This window comes from Arachis hypogaea, chromosome 10 (assembly GCF_003086295.3).
Source record: "Arachis hypogaea cultivar Tifrunner chromosome 10, arahy.Tifrunner.gnm2.J5K5, whole genome shotgun sequence".
NCBI classification, from domain to species: Eukaryota; Viridiplantae; Streptophyta; class Magnoliopsida; order Fabales; family Fabaceae; genus Arachis; species Arachis hypogaea.
Window position 1 is genome coordinate 69,642,449 of NC_092045.1, and position 8,503 is coordinate 69,650,951.

Consider the following 8,503-nt stretch of genomic DNA (forward strand, 5'->3'; position numbering starts at 1 on the left):
ATACCTTCTTATGCTAAGTTCATGAAAGAGATCTTAAGTCATAAGAAGGATTGGAGAGAAACTGAAAAAGTATTTCTCACTGAAGAATGCAGTGCAGTCATTCTGAAAAGCTTACCAGAAAAGCTTCAAGATCCAGGAAGCTTTATGATACCATGCACATTAGAAGGTGCTTGCACCAAGACAGCCCTGTTTGACCTTGGAGCAAGCATCAATCTAATACCTGCATCCACTATCAGAAAGCTTGGGTTAACTGAAGAAGTCAAACCAACCCGGATATGCCTCCAACTTGCTGATGGCTCCATTAAATATCCATCAGGCATAATTGAGGACATGATTGTCAAGGTTGGGCCATTCGCCTTTCCAACTGACTTTGTAGTACTGGAAATGGAGGAGCACAAGAGTGCAACTCTCATTCTAGGAAGACCTTTCCTAGCAACTGGACGAACTCTCATTGATGTACAAAAAGGGGAAGTAACCCTGAGAGTCAATGAGGATGAGTTCAAGTTGAATGCTGTAAAAGCTATGCAGCATCCAGACACATCAAATGACTGCATGGGCGCTGACATTATTGACTCTTTGGTGGAAGAGATCAATATGACTGAGAGTCTCGAATCAGAGCTAGAGGACATCTTTAAAGATGTTCAGCCACCAGTAGTGCATAATGAAAAAAATGAACTGGTTCCTACAAGAACAGTCATAGGGTGGCGTATGTGTATTGACTACAAAAGGCTTAATACAGCCACCAGAAAGGATCATTTTCCTTTACCATTCATAGACCAAATGCTAGAAAGACTAGCTGGTCATGATTATTACTGCTTTTTGGATGGCTATTCAGGTTACAACCAAATTGCAGTAGATCCTCAAGACCAAGAGAAAATAGCATTTACTTGCCCTTCTGGCGTGTTTGCCTACAGGAGGATACCTTTTGGTCTGTGTAATGCTCCTGCAACCTTTTAGAGATGCATGCTATCCATCTTCTCCGATATGGTGGAGAAATTCTTGGAAGTCTTCATGGATGACTTCTCAGTATATGGAGACTCATTCAGCTCCTGCCTTAACCACCTAGCACTTGTCCTGAAAAAGTGCCAAGAGACTAACCTGGTTTTAAACTGGGAGAAATGTCACTTTATGGTAATTGAAGGAATTGTCCTTGGGCACAAAATTTCAAGCAAGGGAATAGAGGTGGATAAGGCAAAGATGGGAGAAATTTCACTTTTAGTTAGTTTTTATTATATTTTTATTAGTTTTTAGTTAAAATTCACTTTTCTGGACTTTACTATGAGTTTGTGTTTTTTTCTGAGATTTCAGGTATTTTCTGACTGAAATTGAGGGTCCTGAGCAAAAATCTGATTCAGAGGCTGAAAAGGACTACAGATGCTGTTGGATTCTGACCTCCCTGCACTCGAAGTGGATTTTCTGGAGCTACAGAAGTCCAATTGGAGTGCTCTCAACGGCGTTGGAAAGTAGACATCCTGGGCTTTCTAGAAACGTATAATAATCCATACTTTGCCCGAGATTTGATGGCTCAAACCGGCATTGCAAATCAGCTTCAGAATTCCCAGCGTTTAACGCCAGAACTGGCATAAAAACTGGAGTTAAACGCCCAAACTGGCATAAAAGCTGGCGTTTAACTCCAGAAAAAGTCTCTACACATGAAAGTTTCAATGCTCAGCCCAAGCACACACTAAGTGGACCCCGGAAGTGGATTTTTACGTCATTTACTCATTTATGTATACCCTAGCTTACTAGTTCACTATTAATAGGATCTTTTGACATTGTATCTACACCTCATGACACATTACACGTTTTTCATTGTATCTTCTACAGCATGAGTCTCTAAACCCCATGGTTGGGGGTGAGGAGCTCTGCTGTGTGTTGATGGATTAATGCAATTACTACTATTTTTCACTCAATCACGCTTGCTTTTATTCTAAGATATCACTTGTTCCTAAACATGATGAATGTGATGATCTGTGACACTCATCATCATTCTCACCTATGAATGTGTGCCTGACAACCACCTCCGTTCTACCTTAGATTGAGTAGATATCTCTTGGATTCCTTAATCAGAATCTTCGTGGTATAAGCTAGAATGGATGGCAGCATTCAAGAGAATCCGGAAAGTCTAAACCTTGTCTGTGGTATTTTGAGTAGGATTCAAGGATTGAATGACTGTGACGAGCTTCAAACTCCTGAAGGCTGGGCGTTAGTGATAGACGCAAAAGAATCACTGGATTCTATTCCGACCTGATTAAGGACCGACAGATGATTAGCGGTGCTGTGACAGAGCGCGTTGAACATTTTCACTGAGAGGATGGGAGGTAGCCATTGACAACGGTGAAACCCTACATACAGCTTGCCATGGAAGGAGCCCTGCGTACTTGAAGAAGAAGACAGTAGGAAAGCAGAGATCCAGAAGATAGAGCATCTCCAAAACCTCAACCTGTACTCCATTACTGCAAAACAAGTACTTATTTCATGTTGTTCCACTTTTCACAATTAAACCTGAGAATTATTGATATCATGACTAAGAGTTACAAGATAACCATAGCTTGCTTCAAGCCGACAATCTCCGTGGGATCGACCCTTACTCACGTAAGGTATTACTTGGATGACCCAGTGCACTTGCTGGTTAGTTGTGCGGGATTGCAAAAGTGTGATTGCAATTTTGTGCACCAGTGACCATAGCTTGCTTCAAGCCGACAATCTTCGTGGGATCGACCCTAACTAACGTAAGGTTTATTACTTGGACGACCCAGTGCACTTGCTGGTTAGTTGTGCGAAGTTGTGAAAAAGAGTTGAGATTACAATTGTGCGTACCAAGTAGTTGGCGCCATTGTGTATCACAATTTCGTGCACCAAGTTTTTAGCGCCGTTGCCGGGGATTGTTCGAGTTTGGACAACTGACGGTTCATCTTGTTGCTCAGATTAGGTAATTTTCTTTTTGTTTCAATCTCTATTTTATTTTCAAAAAAGTTTTCAAAAATATTTCAAAAAAATTTTTCTTCTTTTTTGTTTTTCTAAAAATAATAATCCAAAAAAAATAAAAAAATTCATAAAATAAAAAATAATTTGTGTTTCTTGTTTGAGTCTAGTGTCAATTTTTAAGTTTGGTGTCAATTGCATCTTTTTAATTTTCAAAAAAGAATTTCGAAAAAAATTCATGCATGTGTTCTTCATGATCTTTAAGTTATTCTTGATAAGTCTTCTTGTTTGATCTTCATATTTTCTTGTTTTATGTCTTTTGTTGTCTTTCATATGCATTTTTTAATTCATAGTGTCTAAACATGAAAAATCTCTAAATTTGGTGTCTTGCGTGTTTTCTTTTCTTAAAAATCTTTCAAAAATAAGTTCTTGATGTTCATCATGATCTTCAAAGTGTTCTTGGTGTTCATCTTGGCATTCATAGTGTTCTTGCATGTATCAATTGTTTTAATCCAAAATTTTTATGTCTTGAGTCATTTAGTTGTTTTTCTCTTTCCTCATTAAAATTCAAAAATAAAAAAATATATTTTCCTTATTTTACTCATAAATTTTGAAATCTTTAGGATGACTTAGTAAAATTTTTTTAAAATAAGTTGTTTCTTATTAGTCAAGTCAAGATTTCAATTTTAAAAATTTATCTTTTCAAAATCTTTTTGAAAAATCAAATCTTTTTCATTTTTTTATTATTTTCAAAAATTTTAAAAATTGATTTTCAAAATCTTTTTCTTAATTTTACTTCATAATTTTCGAAAATTTTACTAACAATTAATGTGATTGATTCAAAAATTTGAAGTTTGTTATTTTCTTGTTAAGAAAGGTTCAATCTTTAAATCCTAGAATCATATTTTTTAGTTTCTTGTTAGTCAAGTAATCAATTTTAATTTTAAAAATCAAATCTTTTTAATTTCCTTTTCAAATATTTTTCAACCATATCTTCTCAATCATATCTTTTTAAACATATATTTTTCAAATCATATCTTTTTCAAAATTGATTTCAAAAATCTTTTCAAAATTGAATTTCAAATCTTTTTCAACTAACTAATTGACTTTTTGTTTGTTTTACTATTTCCTATCTTTTTCAAAACCACCTAACTATTTTTCTCTCTCTAATTTTCGGAAATCACCTTCCTCTTTTTCAAAAATTCTTTTTTTAATTAACTAATTGTTTCAAATTTTAATTTTATTTTACCTCTTCTCTTAATTTTCGAATTTTAACTAATAATTAAAATAAAAACAAAAATATTTTTCTTTTCTCTTAATTAAAATTTGAATTTTCTCTCTCTCTCTCTCTCTCTCTCTCTCTCTCTCTCATCTCCTTCTATTTATTTATTCATTTACTAACACTTTTCTTCATATTAAAATTCGAACCCTCTCTTCCTCTCTGTGTTCGAATTTTTCTCTTCTCCTTCTTCTATTCTTTTCTTCTTCTACTTACATAAATGAATCTATATACTATGACATCGAGGATTCCTTTTCTTTTCTGTTCTCTTCTTTTTCATATGAGCAGGAGCAAGGACAATGACATTCTTGTTGAAGCATATCCTGAACCTGAAAAAACTCTGAAGAAGAAGCTAAGAGAAGCTAAAACACAACACTCTGAAGAGGACTTTACTGAAATTTTTGAAAAAGAAGTAGAGATGGGCGAACCCAATAACAATGGTGGAGGTGCAAGGAATATGCTTGGTGACTTTACTGCACCAAATTCCAACTTCCATGGAAGAAGTATCTCAATTCCTACCATTGGAGCAAACAACTTTCAGCTAAAGCCTCAATTAGTTTCTCTAATGCAACAAAATTGCAAGTTTCATGGACTTCCATCAGAAGATCCTTTTCAGTTCTTAACTAAATTCTTGCAGATCTGTGATACTGTTAAGACCAATGGATTTGATCTCGAGGTCTACAGGCTTATGCTTTTCCCTTTTGCTGTAAGAGACAAAGTTAGAGTATGGTTGTACTCTCAACCTAGAGATAGCCTGAACTCTTGGGATAAGCTGGTCACGGCCTTCTTAGCCAAGTTTTTTCCTCCTCAAAAGCTTAGCAAGCTTAGAGTGGATGTTCAAACCTTCAGATAGAAAGAAGGTGAATCCTTCTATGAAGCTTGGGAGAGATACAAGCAACTAACCAAAAAGTGTCCTTCTGACATGCTTTCAGAATGGACCATCCTGGATATATTCTATGATGGTCTATCTGAATTGTCTAAGATGTCATTGGACCATTTTGCAGGTGAATCCATTCACCTAAAGAAAATACCTACAGAAGCTCAGGAACTCATTGACAAGGTTGCAAATAACCATTTCATGTACACTTCTGAAAGGAATCCTATGAGTAATGAGACGCCTCAGAGGAAGGGGGTTCTTGAAATTGATGCTCTGAATGCCATATTGGCTCAGAACAAAATATTGACTCAACAAGTCAATTTGATTTCTTAGAGTCTGAATGGTTTGTAAAATGCATCCAACAGTACTAAAGAAGCATCTTTTGAGGAAGAAGCTTATGATCCTGAGAACCCTGCAATGGCAAAGGTGAATTACATGGGTGAAGCCTATGGAAACACCTATAATCCCTCATGGAGAAATCATCCAAATTTCTCATGGAAGGATTAACAAAAGCCACAAGGCTTTAATAATGGTGGAGGAAATAGGTTCAACAATAGCAAGCCTTTTCCATCATCCTCTCAGCAATAGACAGAGAATTCTGAGCAGAGCCCTTCTAGCTTAGCAAATATAGTCTCTGATCTATCTAAGGCCACTCTCAGTTTCATGAATGAAACAAGGTCCTCCATTAGAAATTTGGAGGATCAAGTGGGCCAGCTGAGTAAAAGAGTCACTGAAACTCCTCCTAGTACTCTCCCAAGCAATACAGAAGAGAATCCAAAAAGAGAGTGAAAGGCCATAACCTTGCTTGGTGTGGCCGAACCTAGAGATGGGAAGGAGGATGTGAATCCCAGTGAGGAAGACCTCCTGGGACATCCTCTAGACAAAAAGAAGTTCCCATTTGAGGAACCTAAGGAATCTGAGGCTCGTCTAGAGACCATAGAGATTCCAATGAACCTACTTCTGCCATTCATGAGCTCTAATGAATATTCCTCCTCTGAAGAGGATGAAGATATTACTGAAGAGCAAGTTTCTAAGTACCTTGGAGCAATCATGAAGCTGAATGCCAAGTTATTTGGTAATGAGACTTGGATGGATGAACCCCCTTGCTCACTAATGAACTGAATCACTTGGTTAGACAGACATTATCTCAAAAGAAATAGGATCCTCGTAAATTCCTAATTCCCTGTAACATAGGCACCATGACCTTTGAGAAGGCTCTATGTGACCTGGGATCAGGCATAAACTTAATGTCACTCTCTGTAATGGAGAAATTGGGAATCTTTGAAGTACAGGCTGCCAAATTCTCGTTAGAGATGGTAGATAAATCTATGAAAAAGGCTTATGGACAGGCAGAGGACGTGCTAGTAAAGGTCAAAGGCCTTTACATCCCTGCTGATTTCATAATCCTAGACACTGGGAAGGATAAGGATGAATCCATCATCCTTGGAAGACCCTTCCTAGCTGATGACATGTCACCATGTCATGTTTTTCTATGCTTTTTCATACAAGAAATAGATGATTTGTGCTTAAATATTGAATGCTTTTGTGCTTAAATGGTATATTTTTTTGATCTTTTAATTTTATAAATCTTGTAGGAAATAAGAAGAAAAAGAAGCAAAGAAGCACAAATTAAGCTAAAAAGGAGAAAAAAAGAGCTTTGGAAAACACTTTGAAGTTGGAGCACACTTTGGAGGCTTAGGCCACGCTTTTAAAAGCGTAGCCCATGACCAAATTAAAGAAAAAAAAGGCAATCAGCATACAATGCTGCGCTCACTTAGTGAGCTGAGCATCATCCTGATGCATTTTCAACTTGGAAGCAAAATTTTGGCTAAGTTAAAATCTAGGCGCTTACAACATGACCATGCCTCCTTCCAAGGGCTATAACTTGAGCTACAGATGTCCGATTGATGTGCTTCCAGTTGCGTTGGAAAGCTGACATTCAGAGCTTTCCAACGATGTATGGCAATCCATATTTGGCATGAAATTGAGGCACGAGTGAAATGCATCTTTATGGGCCAAAAACAAGAAAAAATAGACCAAAGTGCAACCACCAAGATTCGAAGAGGGAGCCTCACTCCAAGGCAAAGAGGCGCTTCTAATAGCGCTCACTTGGAGAGCACAGCGCTCACTTGGTGAGCATTGTTGTGCTCTCTTCAAGAAAATGCAAGAAAAATTGCTCCCCAAATGCATCCCCCAAGGTTCGAACCCCACACCTTGAGGAAGCAAGGAAGCAAGGCAACCAAAGAAATGGGTAGTGCATGTTTCCCATGGGTTTCGAACCAAGGACCTTCCCTTGGAAGAGCCAATGCTCAGCTCACTTAGTGAGCAGAGCGCTATACTTGGTGTAGCACTCAAACACAAGACACGGTCCAGGGAAGCAAGACGCGCGCAAGACGTGCGCACAAGGCCTCAATGCTCAGCTCAATTTGTGAGCTGAGCATCCTCTTGGGAGCAACACCCATGGGCCAAAATTTAATTAAAATTCCTTTTGATCTCAACTCTTCACCAATTGAACCAAGGCCATCTAGACCACTCTTCCTCAAATCCAAAGCAAGCTAAGCCCATTATCATCACTCAAAGGCACAAGGATCAATTAGATTAGGATTTTCATTTTAATTGTAATTTGTTTTAATTTCATTTTCACTTTGTAAAGCCTATATAAATGCATCATTTTCATCTTTGTAGGGAGCCCCCATTAGAGAATATTGGAGGGCAGCTCCATTAGAAAGCTCTCTCTCTTAGTTTTCATTTTCTATTTTGAATCTTGGGTGGAGAATTGAAGGAATTCTGTTTCATTCTCCCTTTGAGATTTCTCTTTGTTCTGCTTGTTTGCATAATTCCAGTGAATTGTGATTTGACTCAAGGCTCTCTTTACTTCTTCGGCAATCTCTATTTTAATTCTCTGCAACTTTTCTCTTGTTGGATCAAGGAAGGACTTGAGATCTAGACTTGTTTTCTAGTCTCCTCCACCCCTGAGATCTTCAACATTCTTTTAATTGTTGCAATTTAGCACCAGTCATTTTTTGTTTTTAATTCTTCAAGTAATTTTACTTTCCTGTTTGAGATTTGCTATAATTTCCTTTTGCTGCAAGTTAAAATTCAATCTACATTGAGTTTGCTTTTGATCTTTGGTTCCCATTGCTTTCTGTTGTCATTGCTTTCAATTTACTTTCGTGTGATTTTAATTTCCTGCAAGTTTCCCTTTCTGAAATTTACATTTGAGTTGCTGTGAGCTTGATTTAAATTTTCCTGCACTTTAAGCTTCCTGTTACTTGTTCTCAAGATCTCCTTGATTGCTTGTTTCATTGTCTCTTTAATTTCCAGCACCCAACCCCCTTTACATTTGATGCAATTTACATTTCTTGTCATTTAAGTTTCTGCAACTTACATTTCTTGCTCTTTAAGTTACTTGCCAAATTACA

General features: G+C 37.3%; 1 non-coding gene across 1 annotated transcript; it reads right to left on the bottom strand.

Annotated features, from left to right (window-relative positions):
* Positions 1–5,024: 5,024 nt before the first annotated feature.
* On the bottom strand, positions 5,025–5,132 carry LOC112719347 (small nucleolar RNA R71). The gene has a single exon (XR_003161651.1). It is a non-coding gene; the product is annotated as a small nucleolar RNA R71 (small nucleolar RNA).
* Between the last annotated feature and the right edge of the window lie 3,371 nt (positions 5,133–8,503).